Here is a 21189-nt window from a genome sequence, read left to right as displayed (position 1 = left end):
ATGCTCCAAGATCTGCTCAAGGCTCCCTGTTGGGATGAGCTGGCTTGCACCAGGGCTGCACCCTTGTTCACCCTGAGCAATGCCTGGCACATCACAGGGTCTGCTGGGACTTTTATATGCCAACACATGCAGCCAAAAGGAAAAAAATAATACAGGCATAGATCTGTGATCACACAGCTGTGTTCTTACACAGCCTGAGCAGAAAATTAGTGGGATCTGGATCACTAAATGCTTTGTGATCCAGGTTCTCAGGGAGGATGATTTAATTTCACTTTTATAGGACTGCTTTATAAAAGGCAAGGGAGAAAATTAACAAATTGATGCTGTTTATTGGCCAGGAAATTGGTTTCACTTCTGTGTATCATACGGATCTTTTCGATGAGAGGCATTTGTATCACAGGGGATTTGTGTGGAAATCTGCTGGCTGCAAGGGTCCAGCCTTTTGATGAGGCTTCTTTTAGCTTTATCATGCAAGGAGTGATTAAGTACAATACTAAAGCACATTCTGACTGGAAGAAAAATCTGTGGTTCTCTTTTGCTAAGAGCAATTGGAGAGTCTGCTTCTAAGTGAGGCAGGTCCAAAGACCTAAACACCCTCCTTGTTTTTAAGTGGAGTGTGCCTCTTTCAGATGTCTCAAAACTTACCTCTAAAATTTAAGTCTAAAATCTTGCCCTGAAATCTTACATTTTTAACTTCATGCCACTACTTAGGCTCCACTGCAGTACCCATCCAATTAAATTTAACTTAAAAAGGAAAGGAAGAAAAAAACCCAACAAGCTCTGTATCCATTACATTAAATTACTTTCTTGACATATTTGAGAATTAACCAAAAAGAGAGAAGTCTGTTTAACAACTTGCAACGTGTATGATTTCAGCAGCCAAACTTACAATAGCTATTCTTTCATCTATAAATTAAAAGTATAACAAAGCCATAATTAAAGACCTGACTAGCAAAACTTTTCAATGGTGTGCGCTTTGCGATGGACTTTGAAGCACCTTCAATTGGAGCAATGGGAATACTTCTGGACAATGCTACAAGCTGCAGACACAGCCTAGTTAATTACAAGCAGAGCTTTCAGTATTTATTCCTCCTGCCAAAATCCTTATGCATTGCAGCAGAGAGCTGCTTTTCCCTTGTGCTTGCTTACTAATGCTGCTAGAATGTGAATATAAAACAATACCTGTCTGTCTTTCTTGATCCTAGACACAATTATTAGGCTTTCATGCTAATTTCCCTGTCCATTGAGTTAAGACTGGATTAAGGAGGCAGAATTTCTACATGCAGTTAGGGTTCTCTAAATACTTCAAGGCAATGCTAGGTGACTGAAGACACAAGGCAGCTTTGTAAATACTGTGAGCTTCTCTGCCACCGTCTCTGCTTACCTCAGAGACAGTGCAGTGCTGGTGGCAACAGTGATGGGAATTGCTTTCGGTCTATCTGAGTGGGAGCCGAGAAACACCATCTGCTGTGTAAGACCAGCAAGTGGTCCTGGCGTGTCACACATCTGGAACTCTGGCCTAGGGATTCAAACCACTGTGAAGCTGGTGCAGTTCATCAGTAGATGGGAATCTCCCAGATGTCCTTCCCCTAATACTCAAATAATCCTCCTCTCCTCTCCTCTCCTCTCCTCTCCTCTCCTCTCCTCTCCTCTCCTCTCCTCTCCTCTCCTCTCCTCTCCTCTCCTCTCCTCTCCTCTCCTCTCCTCTCCTCTCCTCTCCTCTCCTCTCCTCTCCTCTCCTCTCCTCTCCTCTCCTCTCCTCTCCTCTCCTCTCCTCTCCTCTCCTCTCCTCTCCTCTCCTCTCCTCTCCTCTCCTCTCCTCTCCTCGAGTCTCCTCGAGTCTCCTCTCCTCTCCTCTCCTCTCCTCTCCTCGAGTCTCCTCTCCTCTCCTCTCCTCTCCTCGAGTCTCCTCTCCTCGAGTCTCCTCTCCTCGAGTCTCCTCTCCTCTCCTCGAGTCTCCTCTCCTCTCCTCGAGTCTCCTCTCCTCGAGTCTCCTCTCCTCTCCTCTCCTCTCCTCTCCTCTCCTCTCCTCTCCTCTCCTCTCCTCTCCTCTCCTCTCCTCTCCTCTCCTCTCCTCTCCTCTCCTCTCCTCTCCTCTCCTCTCCTCTCCTCTCCTCTCCTCTCCTCTCCTCTCCTCTCCTCTCCTCTCCTCTCCTCTCCTCTCCTCTCCTCTCCTCTCCTCGAGTCTCCTCTCCTCGAGTCTCCTCTCCTCGAGTCTCCTCTCCTCGAGTCTCCTCTCCTCTCCTCAAGTCTCCTCTCCTCGAGTCTCCTCTCCTCGAGTCTCCTCGAGTCTCCTCTCCTCGAGTCTCCTCTCCTCGAGTCTCCTCTCCTCGAGTCTCCTCTCCTCTCCTCTCCTCGAGTCTCCTCTCCTCGAGTCTCCTCGAGTGTCCTCCCCTCCCCTCCCCTCCCCTCCCCTCCCCTCCCCTCCCCCCCAACAATGTGCGCTCACAGCCCAGGACCCCAATCACATCCTGGACTTCATCAAAAGAAGTGTAGCCAGCAGGTCAAGGGAGGTGTTTCTGCCACTCTGCTCCATTCTGATGAGACCTCACCTGAAGTACTGTCCAGCTCTGTAGTCCTCATCTCTAGAAGGATATTGACCTGTTGACATGGGTCCAGAAGGGAACTACAAAAATGATCCAAAGTTTGGAGCACCTGTCCTATTAGGACAGCTGAGAGACTTGGTGTTGTTCATCCTGGAGAAGAGAAGGCTGCAGGGAGACCTTATTGAGGATTTTCAGTATTTAAAGGGGGCCTGTAAGATGGGGACAATCTTTTTATCAGGTCCTCTTGTGACAGGACAAGAGGTAATTGTTTAAAAGTAAAAGAGGGTAGATTTAAGCTAGATACAAGGAATACTTTTTCTTTCCTTTTCCTTTATGATAAGGGTGGTGAAGCACTGGCCCAGGTTTCCCAGAGAGGTGGTAGAAGTCCCATCCTAGTAACAGTCAAGGTCAGGCTGGATGGGGCTTTGAACAAACCGCTCTAATTAAAGATGTCTCAGCAAACTGCAAAGGATTGGACTACATGGCCTTCAAAGCTCCCTTCCAATCTTCAGCACTCTATGGTTCCAGAGGAATCTCCATTGTTACCCCATTTCTAACTCAGTACTTCTCAGACTGGCTGAGGTTTGTCCAGTTATGTCTGATTCCTACGTGACTTAACAGTTTCGCACTCCTCCCCATTTAATCTATTTTAACTGAATTCCTCTTCCCCATAAAACACACTATCAGGTGCCTTCCTTGAATCCAAAACCAGGAGATATACTACATTTTTCTAACCTGGAAAATCAGTCACTGTTGTGGGAGAAAAGTAGGAGCCTAAAGTGAGGTAACTTTGGTAAAATCATATTGATTTTGTCATTTCTTTTCAATTTAATCTTAACTTTAACTCACCAGTAATGCATAAAGCTTCAGTTCAGGTGCTGAGATCAGATTAACAGACCTGTGGTTACCTGGACTGTATGTTAACTTTTCACAAATACTACATTTGCTGTTCCCTAATCCCATGGCCTAAATTGAGCACAAAATAAAATCATTAAGGTTCTGTGCCACAGACTTGCAATTTCACATGCAAATGCTTTCAGAGGTGGACATGGAGAGTATCCTGTTTTCCCAGTTTGAGGGCGGTCAGCTCTTTGAGCTCCGCTTTCACCTCAAGTGTAATCATTTCCAATTCACCTTCCTTCCAGTCTCATTAGTCATCCTGCTGGTGCCACCAGATTTTGCATCCTCACTGAAATATGAGGGAAAATACAGAATAGAATAGAATAGAATAGAATAGAATAGAATAGAATAGAATAGACCAGACCAGACCAGACCAGACCAGACAAGGTTGGAAGAGACCTTCAAGATCATCTCGTCCAACCTATCTTCCAACACTACCTAATCAACTAAACCATGTAACCAAGTGCCCCATCAAGTCTCCTCCTAAACACCTCCAGTGATGGTGACTCCAACACCTCCCCAGGCAGCCCATCCCAATGGCCAATCACTCTCTCTATGAAAAATTTCTTCCTAACATCCGGTCTAAACCTCCCCTGGTAGGGCTTGAGACTGTGTCCTCTTGTTCTGGTGCTGGTTGCCCAGGAGAAGAGACCAAACCCCACCTGTCTACAACCTCCCTTCAGGTAGTTGTAGACAGCAATAAGGTCTCCTCTGAGCCTCTTCTTCTCCAGGCTAAGCAACCCCAGCTCCCTCAGTCTCTCCTCATAGGGCTTGTGCTCCAAACCCCTCCTCAGCTTTATTGCCCTTCTCTGAACACGTTCCAGCAAGTCAACATCCTTCCTAAACTGAGGGGCCCAGAACTGGACACAGGACTCAAGGTTTGTGTGTCCTAACTGAATTTTGAGGCAAACTGTTTAGTTATGATCTCTATGTTGAACTCACTGAATAGTACCCTCAGTTCTTTCTTTTTTTTCTTGTTGCATTTATGTAACTGAAGAAGGTGAAGTTACTCTGTTTATTTCCTTTCCAAGATCTAAACCAGACTGACTTTTGGTACTTTTCATTCTGTGCATGTACGTATTCTTCGGGGGTCTGTGCTCTTAACGTGCCACACCTTTCCTTGCTGATGGGTCCCATTTTTCATTCCATGCAGGCTCTCTAATTATTACTAATTTTCTCTATTTGATATGGTTATTTGCACTGGAATGTTGATTGCCCTTTTGCTGCACCATCCCTGCTGTCCCTTTTGCTTGCATTTATGACTTAAGTAAATTTCAGACTTTACATGTAGGAGTTCACGCCGTTCAGTCCAGGTGGCTTCAATCACTAGTTCTGCAACTGTCAAACTTGTATTGTTTTGGTTTTTCTAATCAAGGACCTTATTAAGAGAACTGCATTAATTCCTAATTATTTGACTTTCTGCCATTTTCTAAATCAAATCTTTCAAAATATCATTAGGATTGACAAAATCAAGCCAACAATCACTTATAAAGAAATCATACCCAAGAATACATGGATGTTGCTGTGATTAGTCTACCTTGGAGAAGCCAAACTGTCCCATAAGGACTAATTCTCTCTTTACTTGCTTGTAGGAACTCTGCAGGGATCTCAATAGATATCAAAAGTGAGTTTTACATCCCTCTCTGCCTTTTTCTCCTCGGCTAGTCAATCAGGACTGTAACTCCCTTCCCACATAGCCTTCATCCATCTTTTCTGTTTACATTCAAAACTCTCCAAGAGTAGCTCTGCCGCCTTGCACAGAGCACAGTCTTGATTTTGTTTGGTCCCCGGACACCACCATAGTTATTAGTCGTGTTTATATAATGATCCTGTATCATCAGGTTGTTATGACACATTTTATTAATGTGTTGGAATGCCTTTGATGCTCAGAAGGGCTGTGAGGCTGAATTATCCGTCCCCAGCAGTTTTTGCAGCGGTGGGGTGAGACACACGGGGCTTGTATCCCAATGCTGTCTACATTCTTTGTGGAAGATGAGACAGTTGTTATTCTAACCATTGCATACCTCATTCTTTTCATTTAAACCAGTATCAGCACAATGGCTACTGCTAGTCCAAAGTGTTAACAGCTGTGTTAAGTGGCAGCCAACCAATTTCCTGTAGCTTGTGGTGAGGTAGCCAGATGCAGAGAATATCTATATAAAGGCTTTTTTTTTTTTTCCTTTATTTTTTTTTCTTTTGGTGGAGAGGAAATAATAATAAAAAAAGCTCCTTTTACATTTGAGTTGAGGTTCCAAGTTTCCATATCTAAGCCAAGAATAGTGTGAGGGCTAAGAGCAAATGCCACCGTACTGACATGCCAGAATGGGGTCAAGAGGCTCTGTGTGTGGGGAAATGGAAGGAGGCTTACCCTAGGTCAGTCTCTGTTGTAATTTTGTGTCCCTCTTGGATGATCCCAGAAGACCTACTTCAGCTTCTCTCTCTTTACTCAGCAGAGTAAGATGAAACTCACTTTGTTGCCAAGTAGGAGTTTCTCACCATATGCATGGGCCTCCTGGCTTAAATAACATGGGATCTCACTACAGTCTACAAATTAAGCTTTCCCTCCTTCCCTGCAGGAAGCCACACCAGCAATGGGATCTGAAGGCCTCCTTCAGAAAGCTGCATCTCTAAGGCAGGGAAAAATTGCAGAGTGTGACAGAGAAAACAAGTTTTGCTGCTGTACAGAGTGCAGAGAGTGTTGCCTTGCCTCACTATTTACCTGCACATCACAGCGGAGCAGGATGAGGCATTAGGTCTATAGCTGGTGACACTGTGATCCCATGACCGCATCTGTGGGTGGCAGCTCCTCTGTCTGCACCACATCATTAAACAGCCTATGGTGGAGCAGCTGTTTTGGGTCTGGCTAGAGGGGATGGCTGCAGGAAAGCCCAGCTCAGAAAGGTCAGGACTCTTCTCTGCAAGCAGAAGAACTTAGTGGTGGCAGGCAAAGCCTGGCACATGTTGAGGTGACAGTTGTGTGTGTTCTTTTCTTCCTAGCACAGTTCAGCCTCCCCTGGAGAGACATGGCCAGGGATGGACCCTGGTAGCTTTCAAGGACAGGCTACTGGGTTAAAGTTCAGCAAGACATTTAGTATGTGCTTGGCTGAAGAGGCAGGAAACTGGCTGTCACACTGGGGCACAAAAATCTAAGAGTCTCCTGTGCCTGTTGCTTAGAGATTACTTAGGGATAGGACTTCCTCCACTTGACTATGATCTCTAGTGCCTGTGCAATTCAGAAAAGGACTTGCTTTATCTCTGTGTTTGTTGGATGTGTATACAAACATGCATGCATGTATGAAGGACTGTCTGAAATCTACCATGCCTGGAAAAGTAAGGTAGTGAATGATTTACAATCTCTTTAAAAGACTTTATCCACTACTAAGCAGATACATCCCAAATTGTTTGAGACAGCACACCATGACATTAACATTAAGGAGTGAAGGAGGATAGAAATACAGGCAGAAGACAACAGAAAGTTGCTGTGGACTCATGCCCTTACCACTGCAAACACCACTATGGGATCTTTAATGACTAGACATGGTCAAGACCTCTATTTTATGTCTTGTCTGAGTAACTTGCAACAGAGCCCCTATTAAAACCATTCTGAGGGTATTGGTTTTCTCTTGACTCAGAGGGAAGACTGCTGCTTGAATCACTAACAAGAATTCAGCAGCACCTGGGTTTTCATTGGCAATGAACCACCCATGTACTGACCAAGTGGGAGGCTGTTAAAGAGCAATTTCCCACCATCTGGGGAAGGAAAAAAAGCATTCACTGTGCCACACAACTTTCTACAGTCAGTGACATAGGAGTGATTTCTTAAAGAAAAATTCCCTCTACTGGGGTGGTAGGAGCAGGGAGTAAGGCAAAGTCAGACACCCTTCCCCAAGAAGTGCCATTTTACTGAGTGAGCTGCTTGGACATTCTTTGTGTGCATATGTGTGTGTCTAAATTCAGTCAGGCAGCATCCCTGAAAATTTCCCTCAAGCAGCTGAAAGCATGAGGCATTCCACACTCCTCTGCAAACATCACAGACATTTGATCCTTACTGTATTGGGAAATAGCAGCAGATAATAACTGTATAAACAGCCTCGTACTAGGACACTGCCTTAGGGCTCTTGTGGTACCAGAATCCCTTCAAGGAGCTCAGAGCCTTGTAATTACATGGCTTTACACATTGCTTGTTGCCTTCATCTTAAGGGCTTGTCACCTTCATCTTAAGGGCTTGTCATAGCACCTGCAAAATAGTCATGTAAGTGGAGGGTTGGGAGTGCAGTTCATGGTAGCAAAGTCATACTCCTCAAACCACAGACAGGGAAATTCCTGATGACTCTGACTGCTCTGTCCTAATTCCCAGTTCATATTTTGTCCCTTTCTGAGCAAGATTCAAAATCTTGATATGCCTGAGGTAGACATAACCAGATCCTTCCAGAGCTGGATGTGGTTAAGTGCAGCCTTATTTATGCAGACCTTAGGACGTGTCTGTGCATGCATCTTTAATGCTGTTGTGGCACAGTAGCAAACACAATGGCAAATTCCCATTCAGGCAGGGAAGAAAAGCCCAACAATCAGGCCGTATCTGTTGCTGCTATGGCCGTATAACAAGAAGACAGCTATAGTGTCAAACACAGATCTCTATATCAAAAGGTTCCAGTTCCCACTCAGAAGTGATTATGGAAAAAGGACTCACTTGCCCACTTCTAATAAATGAGAAACATGTTTCTTAGAGGCAGTGTGCTTCCTATGCTTGTAGTGCAGTGAGGCTGTTGGCTGGTCTACTATTTTTGACGTGCAGCTGTTACACAGAAACATCTGATAGTTTCTTTTCTTCAGGCTCAGTTGCTGCAGTGTCAGGAAACAGCCTTTGGTTTCAGTTCTTGTAAGCTATGAGCAGGTATGGGAGGCCAGTGTGATACCTCAGCAACACAAAAAAAAACCCCAGCCTGCAGAAGAAACTAGAGGTACAGAGGAGGGCAGGCTGATCGGTTCCAAATTATCATTACAAATATTTGCTTTCATAGTATCATAGTATCATTCAGGGTTGGAAGGGACCACAAGGATCATCTAGTTCCAACCCCCCTGCCATGGGCAGGGACACCCCACACTACATCAGGCTGGCCAGAGCCTCATCCAGCCTGGGCTTAAACACCTCCAGGGACGGGGCCTCGACCACCTCCCTGGACAACCCATTCCAGGGTCTCACCACTCTCATGGTGAAGAACCTCCTCCTCACATCCAGCCTGAATCTCCCCACCTCCAGCTTCATTCCATTCCCCCTAGTCCTATCACTACCTGAGATCCTGAAAAGTCCTTCCCCAGCCTAACAATTGTGTTAAATGGGTAGTTAAACAAATAAACAAACAAACCCCCCAAAACCAACCAACCAACCAAAACAACCCAAAAAAACCCCAAACAAATAAATTCCAACCATCAGGCTACAAATGAGAGTGGTATGTGTGTTTCTTTTCAACTATGAGACTGAGGAATGACTTCATTGACTCAGGAGGCAGCATGCTGATGCTTTGGGTAAGAGCAGCTTCTCACAGATAAATGGAGACCTAAAAACTCATTTGGTGACTTAACACAGAAGACTTAATTGCACAGTGGCACAGAATAAAGTTTCTCCGAATCTGTAATGCTGTGCAACATGAATGCAGAAGTATGAAAGTTAAATGAAGGGATGGCTTAGGCCAATGACCAAAGCTTAGTACAAAATACAGGACAATATACAATATCTCCATCCCTGGAGGTGTTCAAGAGGGGATTGGATGTGGCACTTGGTGCCGTGGTTTAATAGTCATGAGGTCTTGGGTGGCAGGTTGGACTTGATGATTTTTAAGGTCTTTTCCAACCTTATTGATTCTATGATTCTATTTTTCAGGATCTACTAACATCTTTGTTGGGACCTCAGAGGAGAAGAGCTAGCTTTTTCTGACAAGAGCTCTGCCTAGGGAGGTGATATGCTGGGAAATCCTGGTGTCAGCTATAAAAACTCATGAGACAGTAACAGGTCTTAGAGCCTGGCCAGTGTATCTTTCTCCTTTAAATCCTTGAGATAACTGCAAAAAACTGCAGCCCTATAAACAGTTCCCTCTTCTCCCCACCGTGAGAACAGTTCAGTTCAACCTTGTTCTGTAGTGTGTCTATGAGGTTTTTTGGAGCCTTGGGGTTTTGGTTTGGTTTGGTTGTTTGTTTTTATTCTAAACTTCAGCTGACAAGAGTTGTAGCAGTCTGGTTCTGTATCAGCTTTGAAGTCTTTGGCTTCCACAAGCTATGGAGAAAGAAAATGTGAACCTGCTTTTATGTGAGACATATTTATGCTGAAGGTAAGAAAGCTTTAGAGTGAAAAGACAGCAAAGCTGCCAGTCTTACCCAGTGAGGAACCTAAGTCGTTTAGCCAAGGTTCACCTGCAGTGCCCAGCCTTGGGAGCACCCCAAGACTTCCTGAACACAGCCAATTAAGTATGGTCATTCCCTGCTGTGTATGGCAACAGGCCATTGTAAGCATTGCATCTTACGTTGCATACAATACCCTTCCTTAGTGTAGGGAATTGAACTGAGAGTTTTGGGCAGGATATTATCAGTAAAACTGATTTTCACTTTTAGGAGCCATTTTTCGCCTTTGCTTGGCACCAAATCTTGTAACACAGCTATAGAGCAGCCAGGATAGTATAGCTATAGGACTACAAAAACTGTGAGATGATAGCATGGGGATGGGGCAAGCTGACACATCCCCTGGGCATACAGGTAGCACATGCACTGCAGCTCACCCTGAGTGAAATCTGGATTGAGCATGTTTACCTTCATCTTTTGGTCAGCTCCAAACAGCTTTAGTAAGACGCTACTGCTGTTGTGTCTGTGTGTGCTTCAGACCACAGTTTGTCAGCTCTGGCACAGAACCAGCAGTAACAAAGCAGGTTTGTGACCATTCCCTCTTGTGATCCTGTGTGACAGCCAGTGTGTTTGGGAGAGTGCTTGGAAAGACCCTTGTTTGCTTTCTATCATGTTTTCCCAAAGGTATGTGCTGACCATGTTTCAGGATGAAGAACAAACTGCCTCTGCACTCACCCAGTGTCATTTTTTCCATACTCTCTGACAGCAAAATGTGCCTACTGCTTCTGCAGGGAGGAAGCCCATGACACCTTGGTTTACTCCCTGTGAGTGAGGTTGTCCAGGAAAGGTCACTGGTGTATTCTCATGTCTCTAGACTCAGAGATTCAAGGGCAGTACTTCTGTTGTTTCCTTCATTAGGGCAGCCAGGTGGAGATGTTGTCATGTTGGTGCAGAGTTAAATCCAGTTGGCAGCCGGTCACAGGTGGTGTTCCCCAGGGCTCAGTACAGAGGCCAGTTCTCTTTAATATCTTTATCAATGATCTGGATGAGGGAATTGAGTGCACCCTCAGTAACTTTGCAGATGACACTAAACTGGGTGTGGGAGTTGATCTGCTTGAGGGCAGAAAGGACCTGCAGAGTGATTTGGACAGACTGGATCAATGGGCAGAGCTAATTGTTTGTGGCTTAACAAGGCCAAGGGCCAGGTGCTGCACTTGGGTCACAACCACCCCATGCAAGGCTACAGGCTTGGGGCAGAGTGGCTGGAAAGCTGCCCAGCAGAAAAGGACCTGAGGTTGCTGATTGACTGCCAGCTGAACATGAGCCAGCAGCGTGCTCAGGTGGCCAAGAAAGCCAACAGCATCTTGGCCTGTGTCAGGAATAGTGTGGCCAGCAGGAGCAGGGAAACAATCACGCACCTGTATTGGCTCTTGTGAGGCTGCAGCTTGAGTACTGCTTTCAGTTTTGGGCCACTCACTACAAGAAGGACAGTGAGGTGCTAGAGCATGTCCAAAGAAGTGCAATGAAGCTGCTGAAGGGTCTAGAGAACAAGTCTTATGAGGAGCTACTGATGGAACTGGGGCTGTTCAGTCTGAAGAGGAGGCTGAGGGGAGACCTCATTGCTCTCTACAACTACTTGAAAGGAGGTTGCAGTGAGGTGGGTGTTCCTCTCTTGTCCATAATGAAAAGTGATAGAAAAAGAAGAAATGTCCTGAAATTGCACCAAGGGAGGTTTAGATTAGACATTAGTAAAAATTTCTTTATTGAAAGGGTGACCAGGCATTGGAATAGGCTCCATCACCATCCCTGGAGGTGCTCAACAAATGTGTAGACATGGCACTCCAGGACATGGTTTAAAGACCACAGTGGTGTTAGGTTGATGGTGGGACTCAATGGTCTTAGAGCCCTTTTCCAACTAGAATTCTATGACTCAAGGATTCTATGATCTAGGCACTCAGACACTGGGATCTGGATAGTGAGTATCTAGAGGAGAGATGTAATTTATAGCTGCTCATGACAGTGCAAAAGAGTAGCAGCTCAGACTCTGTCTGGGTAGAAGTGAAGACTCGTGCACGCTGATCCACTTGTTAAGCTACTAAAACAGCTTTTGTTTTGTCTAGCTCTACATCTCACCATGTCTTTAAGGAAAGGAAATCCAAACCTGGGACATAAACCAGAAAAGCTGTCTGATTTAAAAATGCTTCTGTAATGCACTAACTGAGGTAATGGCTACATCAATTTGAAAGACAGCTGGTTTCCTTTTTCTTTTCTTTTCATTCTTTTTTTTTTCCCTATTTTTCACCAGCCTGACAAGAAACTGGTGGTTGAAGGAAGAAAAAAGGATATAGTTTATTCTTTTGGGGCTATCCTGCTTCTGACAGAGGCAAACACTTTCTTCCTGCAAACATAGCTAATCCTCTTTGTCTGGATATTTTATTAGCTGAAGTTTAAATCCTTGAACCCTCACTTTATCATGTGTTTCCCTTTACTGATGATGTCACCTACCCACCTCCATCTAATGAGTCACATACAGCAGCCAAACGTAAGTGCCAATAGGATATAGGGCTCTGCCAAGAACTTCAGCCTCCTAACATTGTATTACTTGATGAAATAGGAATATAGCTTATATACTAGATGACATCCCCTGAAACATAAAGGAGATCATTGAGAGCCTATAATTACCTCCTAATTATAGGAACTGAATGCAACAGGAGTTGTTAGCAAAGGGGGTGGAAGGACTGATGCTGGTTCTGCCCCGTAACCATTGACAAATGGACCATTTAAAAATTATTTTCTTCCTAAACATTTCCATATGTCATATGGCCATAAGAATATTCCTGTAAAGCATGAGCCCCCTGCAATGCCCCCTGTCAAAGGACCGAAGAAATTCACTGGGCATTGTGTGACTGGTGATGCTATCGTAGAAAGCCAACACTTTTGTGTTTGAAACCCTGAAAAAGAAGGTAGGGAAGGAAATGGAAAAAATGAAGAAGTAAATCTGACATATGGAGAGACCAAAGGAGCTGGGCAAACCCCTGCAGGACAGATGACTAAGCTTTCCATTCCAAATCAAACAGCTCAATTTTGGGACAGCAACAGGTTTTCATTTAACCTTTCTAAATTTCTTGAACATGCTCTGGGCTCCCTCCCTACAAGAATGTGGCTACTGTCTGTGTTTGAGAGTAGACAGGCAGCCTGCTTTTTCCACTTGTCTACCTTTGCACAGTATGTCAAAACCCTTATGTGGCTTTGATAGAAGAACTTGCTCTTGCTCCCACTGGATATCGGGAATAGGCACTTCAGTGTGAGCATAAGCATGCAGGGAGGTCTGGACCTCTTAATTAAATTGTCATGTTTGGGACCCACCCAAAAAAATCGGATAAAATCAGTTCTTAGATTTGAAGAATGGAATTTTCCAAAGATTTTCAGCTCTGCTCCTGAAGAAACCAGTAAGACCAGCACTGGGCTGTGCTTGAGGGCATCACTGAAGTCCCAGTGTCCACAGGGAAGTGTCTCAGGGGAGGATGTCCCATGTAGGATGTGCATACTAGGCCTCTTTGACTGAGCAAAGGGGTTTTCAGTTCCTCGTGGCTGTAAATGTTCACCACACTAGCAGCTGTGTAAAGTGATTATGAAAGCTAGGGAAAGGTGAGGGCAGTGAAATTCTCAGTACAGAAATGCTGAAAAAAAATATTGTCATTTAAAATAAAAGTGGAAGGAACCTACAATTTAAGGTGAACCTTCCTGAACCCTTTAAACTCCTACTTCATTCTTCCCTGCAGGCTTTTCCTACTCTTTCCTCCTTGCCAGCCACCCTGCTTCCACCTTGGGAGTGACTGAAGTGTGGCCTTATATTTGATTCCAAATTTAAAAGTGAAAGGGTTGGCTGACAAATTTGTGATGTCAGCAAGACAAATATAAAAGGGTGACCACATTCAAGGGCCCGATGAGCTGATAGGGAGGGGTGGGGTGTGGCAAGGGGAAAGACAATGTAGGCCACCAGTAGTCCCTGGGAAAAGTCCCTCTGGAACTAGGAGTCAGCCACTGAGTCAAATGGAATGACTTTACCATATTTCCTAAAGTATAATGCTGGATTTCTTTCTTTCCTCCTTTCTTTCTCCCTTCCTTCCTCCCTCCCTTCTTTCATCCCTTCCTTCCTCTCTTTCTTCCTTCCTGTCTTTCTCTCTTTCATCATCTGCTGGAAGCTCAGGGCTGCTGATTTTACTGTTGAGAAATAGGAGTCCAGAGGCCAGCTGGAGTTGTATAGGAGTCTGCAGGCAGTGCAAAGTCTCATGATGGCATTGCAGCATCTTTGCAGTTAGGTGTATGCCTGTTGCTGTCAGCTGAGCTGCACTCTGCCGCACACCGTATGATGTGAAAGAAGTAACCCCAAAACTGCTTTGTAAATCAGAACCACTGAGTACAATGTGGGCAGGGAGATGTGGCAGCAGATGAGGTAGAGGTGCAGCTGCATGGCAGACATGAGCAGCTGAAGTGATGCTCTTCTGCTGCAACCTTTAGCCATAGCCTCAAGGCAGAGAGCAAGGGCAAGGGAAGGAATTAACAAAAAAAACCAAAACAAAACAAAACCCCCACAAAACCTCAACCTTTCCCATTAACAAGTAAGTAAATCTGGAAATTCATTGTCATAAATGATTCAGAAATTATTTGAAAGGCAGCTTTCACAGACTCAGCACAGAAACAGGCTAGGCAGAGAATGGGGAGAGAACCGTCTTGAGAAGTGAAGGTGCTGCTTGATGAGAAGCTCAGCATGAGTTGGCAATGTGCACCTGCAGCCCAGAGAGCCAACCAAATCCTGGGCTGCATCAAAAGTAGCATGGCCAGCAGGATGAGGGAGGTGATTCTCCCCCTCTACTTCACTCTCATGAGACACAACCTGGAGTACTGTGTCCAGCTCAAGCTCCCAACACAATAAGGACATGGAACTCTTAGAGCAGGTCCAGAGGAGGGAAACAAACATGATTAGAGGCTGCAGCACTTCTTGTATGAAGATAGGCAAAGAAAGTTGGAGTTGTTTAACCTGGAGAAGAGAAGGATCCAGTGAGAACTTATAGCATCCTTACATCCTTTTAAGTGGGAAGAAATACTCGAAAAAGGTATGTCTGTGTGCTTGGGAGGGAAAACCAGGCCTTCTGGCTTCTTCAGGTGGGAGAATGCCCTCAAAAAAATAAATCAAACCAACAAGTAATTAAAATGTTGCAGGCTTCCAAATGAAGTCTGCTGTTGCTGCTGCTGTGGGGAACAGCTGCACCCAGTGTCTGGGAACTGCCTGTCTAAAGAGATTATTGTTTATCCTTTGACATCCAGAACCATTACCTACCTAAGCAGCCTTGGCTTCATATATGCCATTATGCTTAATCCTATTTTTCTAGAGGAAAAAAAAATTATTCTCTGAGAGTTCATCATTATTAAGTTCATTGAATGAATTACTGAGACAAAAGATATGTAGTGATTAGATTGGGGCAGCTGATTAGAATTTGCTGTTTTCTTCATGAATTCATTTGATGAGGCTGGTCCTTCTCTCCTTCTCTCAGCAAGTGAAAATGTGTCTCATGCCTGTAGCTACAGATTTATTTATTTGTTGCTTTTGAGACCATAAATTCCTACTGGTGTGCTTGCACCTACTTATTGTTTCTTGTGAGAACCATCCTTGCTGGTAGAAAAATGTCTTAGGAAAGTTGTGTGTAAGGGCAAGGTATAATTTAATGACAACCTGTTTACATGTGTACTTCTCCTCACTTGGCCCTGGCCACCCATGCTTGAAGGAACTTTGCTTCGAGCTTTTCCATTTTGTATTTCCTTCTTTTGAGCTCTATGCTTTTTGTTTCATTTCCAGCCAAGTTACATCTCTAACAAGTTTAAAAGGATTTTTTTTGTTTTCCCCTTTGTGATTTTGATTACAATTTTTATTTTTCCAGCATCTCAGCCTAAATTTAGAGATTCTGATGCCAAAGATAATGATGGTATTCCCTTTGATATTGAATCATCTGGTGCTGCAGCACCAAGTGATTGGAATTTTCTTTAGCTCTCCAACATCTTCTGTGAAGGAATACTTTTCCCTTCTGAATGTAATGCTTAAATCTGGAACACTTGGTATGCTTTGTCTTAGTGTTTATATATCGGGCTTGTCTTGATTTTCCTAGGGCTATGTCATTATAAGAATTAGATTCACCTTGCAGGAGAACTATTAAAGGCATTACTGAAGCTCCTAATAAAGCGACATGCTAATTCTGGGGAGGGAATGAGAGTCACAAGGAGTTCCCAGAGAGCTTCTGAGTGGACAGTTCTGCAGGCATCAACTGCCCACACCTGCTCCTTTCCACATACCACTGAATGGCTGGTGGCATCATACTCTACTTCACATGCAGCACGGGTATGTGGGGCAGAATAGGATGCTATGGCCATTTCAAAATAGGTGTGTTCAATAGATGTATGACCATTCCAAAAACCCATGTCCAGCTAGTGCAGCAGGGCACAGGTATCTGCTCTGACCTGACAAGGTGGGGATGCCTTGCCCATACAGTTCTTCCATAAGGTGTTATGGAGCACCTAAACATGATTTCAGGATCTCTGGAGCAAGGAACATGTCTCTGATCTGGGCTTGCACAACCCCTTGGTCAGAGGGGATCCTACCCATTCACTGGAACTGCAAGCTGCAACAGCGATACGAATAACACAGCATTAATACTCATAATTATGCTAGGCAGACTGGTGAGTTTGGATTCCTTACATGGTTCTCTCACCCCGTGGAGATCTGTGGCGCATTTCCCATCAGCTTCAGCTGAGCTGGGATGCAGCCTCTCCTTTCTGGCTGTACGCTGCTCTGCAAACGGAAAAATATTTGAAGTTCTGTTTTGGTGCCTCAGACTGAGTTTCCTTTCCACTTTAAGAACACTTCTCTCCAGCCAAAACTTCCCTTTGTCTCATAGCCTCAGAAAAAATAAGGGGAAAAAAATGGCTTTCTCCAAATAAGAACATGAGCAACAGAAGTCTTAGGAGAAAGGATACAGTTATGATCCAAAAGAAAATAACAAACCCTTTCCCACTCTCTAGTTGTCCCAGTCAAGGCCAAAAAGAAAGTAGGCAGACTTGCCAGCAAAATTCTAAGCAAAAGAAATAAATGACATCCCTTTAGTGCCCCTGGATGTACAAAGTATCTGGCTTTGCTGCTGTTCTGCTCCCCTTCTGCTTCCAATGCAACAGCTGCCAAATTTGTCCTGCCTTGTAGGCAAAACACATCAAGCTCAGGGAAAAACCAGGTGCCGAGATGAATTCTGGAAGTCTCACAAAATGAGGATGACAGTGTGAAAGAAAACACAGCTATGGTAAAAAGCTTCCTTCTGGGATAAAAATAGATGGACATACATGCAGGAACTGAAAATCCCTCACTTCTCTTTGCCTTTTTTTCCTTTTTGATTTCTTTTTATTCTCTCGCACCTTGCTGCTACCCTCTCTTATCCCAAATGAACAGCAGTGTTTCTCATCGTAGCCAGCTCTCTTTCAAGGCCAGATATTTTGGACTTTGAAAGAAAAATAAAGCAAAATTTAGGATATATATCCCAGTGCATAAAACAGTAAACTCCCTTAAGGAAAAACTGAATGTTTAATTTTGCAGTGGAAGCCTTGCAAAATCAGGTTTTCATTTCCGCTGACTGCTTTGAGTGGAAAACTGCATAAACATGAATACATATGGTGCACTCATGCAGACACACACACACACACACACATCTATACACACACTGGCTCCTCAGCTGCTGAATACGTGCAGCTTGAAATTGCAGCTCAAGAAGTGAAGTTTTGCCAGTGCAGAATTTAAATCAGGAGATAACACAGGAAGATAAATTCTTTCTTGGCGTTGTTCCTCTCAGTTCAACCAGTTCTGTGGTGCTCTCTGCTTTGAAGCCAGTAGCCTTTAATATTAGATTGCTTTTAAAAGCATATCTCTGAATGGCAGAGGGGTGAACCACTGGGTTCCTTAATGGAGATAGTAAAGAGAAGAAAGTGTCATTTATTGCATAGAAATAAACAGGTGTAGAGGGATAAGGTGGATTGGGGGAGGGGAGGGGAGGGGAGGGGAGGGGAGGGGAGGGGAAGGGAAGGGAAGGGAAGGGAAGGGAAGGGAAGGGAAGGGAAGGGAAGGGAAGGGAAGGGAAGGGAAGGGAAGGGAAGGGAAGGGAAGGGAAGGGAAGGGAAGGGAAGGGAAGGGAAGGGAAGGGAAGGGAAGGGAAGGGAAGGGAAGGGAAGGGAAGGGAAGGGAAGGGAAGGGAAGGGAAGGGAAGGGAAGGGAAGGGAAGGGAAGGGAAGGGAAGGGAAGGGAAGGGAAGGGAAGGGAAGGGAAGGGAAGGGAAGGGAAGGGAAGGGAAGGGAAGGGAAGGGAAGGGAAGGGAAGGGAAGGGAAGGGAAGGGAAGGGAAGGGAAGGGAAGGGAAGGGAAAAAAAGTTAAAACTCAAAGGAATCAGGAAGCTGGTTTTACCAGGACTTGGAGGCTGGGGATCTGGCTGGGTGCAGTCTGCCTACAACACCCACCCAGCCCAGCTGCAGCCTATCTAACACAAACATTGCAGCAGTGGCCGTTTGCCCAGAAACAGCATCAGCAGACAGAACTCTCCAACGGAAGGAAGATGGAGCAAGTCCCAGCCCTCCACACCCCGCCACAGCCCCCCAGAAATCAGCTAAGGGGGCAGGAGGGGTTATTGGCAGCTCACAATGGGGAAAAGAGCAGCGCCCATAAACATCACTTTTATTTTCTTAGGTGAAGAGTCTTTCCTTTGCTTCCTGTGATCAAAAAGGGTTGTTAACAGTTCCTGTTAAAAGCCAGCACTTGCAGCCCGTAACTTTACACATGGGCTGCATTAGAAACAGGAAAGATGATTTTTCCTCTCTGTTAAGAAAAGCCAAAAGCTTTATGTTAACCTTCGATGTTGAGATTTTATGTTTTCTTTGGTAGGTTTCACAGGGCAGTCAGATTTGGTAGGAAATCAAAAGGACAAATCAATCTTAAAGGGATTGTAAGTTATGGTTCCCATCCCTACACTGGAGAAATAACCTTGATGCAGCTGTAGTTATCCCTACTAATTTAATTTCTTATTTGTTTTCTTTGTCACCCAATATTTCCTTCATGACCCACTTTAGAAAAAGGTCTGTATGAGTTCTCCCAGGTATGGAAATATATGCAAGAAGTCGTTCCAGCTGTTAGGTACCACTGTAAGAACACAGTCATAAGGCTTTCAACATGCTAAGAAGATCAAAACTCAGGAATGGATACAAGAGACTTCAAACAAGAAGTGAGAAAAGCATTTCAGAAACACTACAGATGCTCCTCTCAGATTCAGTGTCAAGCCCCTACTTCTCTTTGACTCACAAGTCTGTGCTAGATGAATCTTTTCACCTAATGGTTTTGTCAACACTGGCTGCATCCCAAGGTGTGTTTTTGTGTGACAAGGTGACACACAGGGTGAGGAATAAAACATGTTTTAATGAAAGTGAGCATAAAACCTGCCATGTTTAAGGTGGTTTCATCCAGGGTGTTCAAAGATAATCTGGCACTGTTTCAGCTTGGGATCCTCTGAAGAGTGTAATGTGTCATTGTGCTTCAGTGAAAACATGAAGTCGTCCTCTCAATTCCACAGTGGGGACTGTTGGTGTCTCACCAGAATGTCTCAGCAGAAGGTAGACATTGAGTGGGTACCGACTTCTGAAAGGGCAGCCAACCTTTGGCTGCTCTCAAAAGTCCTTTCTGATTCACCTATGCTTGGGAGTTCATCCAGCTAAGATGGCAGTGTGCAGAGAATCTTTTCAGTTTTCTTAGTCAGGCTTGTGTGCTGCAAACAGCCACAGAGGACCTCAATTTGTAAACAGGAATAGAGCAAACTTAAAGAAGCTTTTGTTCATCTGCAAACAGTTGTCAGCCATGGCAGTGCTTTTTTCCTTCCAGGGTTCATCTGGAGATGCATTCCCAGGAGATGCATCCAACCCCTCACAGACGTGGCTTGTTGCCAGGGGGCATGCACTTGGCTTATGCCATCTAGGCAGCTTCAGCCATGCTGGGCTGTGTTGGTAACAGCTCTGCGGTGGAGACAGCAAGTCTGGGAGGCTTTTTCTTTAGAATGGCATAGTTTGGCCATGGTTCCTCATATAGACACAGCTCCTCACTGAGGCCCCATTCTCACAAATATTTATGCCCATGAGTAATTTCGAGTGCATTAGTAACGAGTTGAGTGGGATGACTCCTGGGTTCATAGAAGACACTGAGAAAAGCAATTCTTTTGCAAGAGGGGTTTACACACATGCTCAAATGTCTTTTGCAGTAAGCGTGGACTTAAGTGGGTGCTTAAGAGCTTTTTGGAAGTAAAGGGTGAGAATTTCCCCACTGTCTGGGTTCCTTTTCATTTTCTGTCCATCGATGAATAACTTGTGAGGCTTAATCATACTCATTATGTTAAATTAATAACTACATTATTCTGTTTCTGATCATATTTGCTGTTCTTCCTCCCTCTAAATATAAGAAGATCCATTACAGCCATTATTCTTTTTTTCTGCATTTCTTGCATGTAAAAACCACACTCCAACACCAAGACCTAAAAGATCAGCTCTTTCCTAAAGCACATATTTTTCTGACTTATAAAAGTTTTCCAAGTTATAAAACCCTTGAAGTGATACATTTCTGATGGAAATAATGACTAGAGCAAAACTACAGGTGTTGATATAATACCCCTAAAGCAGGGGACAAGGAAACCTAGCTCAGCTAAAAATAGGCCCGGTTTTATTTCTTCAGATTGCATGTTCAACACATTGTTTCTTCAGGCTGAGCAGCAACAGGAGATCATAGGCATCTTGGGTGAGTTTTTGCCTCAGCTTGTGAACTCTTAGCAGGCAATGTGTTTACACTAGGAGTAAGCAGCTTCCTAGAGAGCTAGCCTTACATCTTCGGCTGGTGCAAACTGGCATAGACCCTAAAGGTGTTGAGGGACATGATTTACTAATAGTTCAAACACAGTAAGAGACATCTCTGTTTGGAATTGTGTGAGTGCAGTGCAGCCTAATGTGAATTCATTGATGTGGTGGTCTTCACAAGTATTGTCAGGTTATGGGAAAAATCCTCTTGGTTAACTTGTTTGAGCTGAATTTACCCATCCAGTCTTTGATCCCAGGATCCATGTTAGTGAAGCCTATGTTTACTGAGTAGACACATGGTCACCCAACGATGGTAGCCCCAGAGAACACCTTTGTATGTTGATAGCTGTCACTTTACTAAATCCTGTCCCTGCACGCCCTGCACATGCAGAGGATTTGAAAACTATCCTGAGTGATCCCCACAAAGCTGAGGTGAGGTGCTTGAAGTTGGCCAGCATGAGTACCCCTGATGTGCTCTTCATCTACGCTGTGTCTT

The sequence above is a fragment of the Melanerpes formicivorus genome, unplaced genomic scaffold (genome assembly GCF_026170545.1).
Source record: "Melanerpes formicivorus ecotype bairdi unplaced genomic scaffold, bMelFor1.0.p_v2 SCAF_11, whole genome shotgun sequence".
Lineage (NCBI taxonomy): Eukaryota > Metazoa > Chordata > Aves > Piciformes > Picidae > Melanerpes > Melanerpes formicivorus.
Note: the sequence above shows the minus strand (reverse complement) of the source record.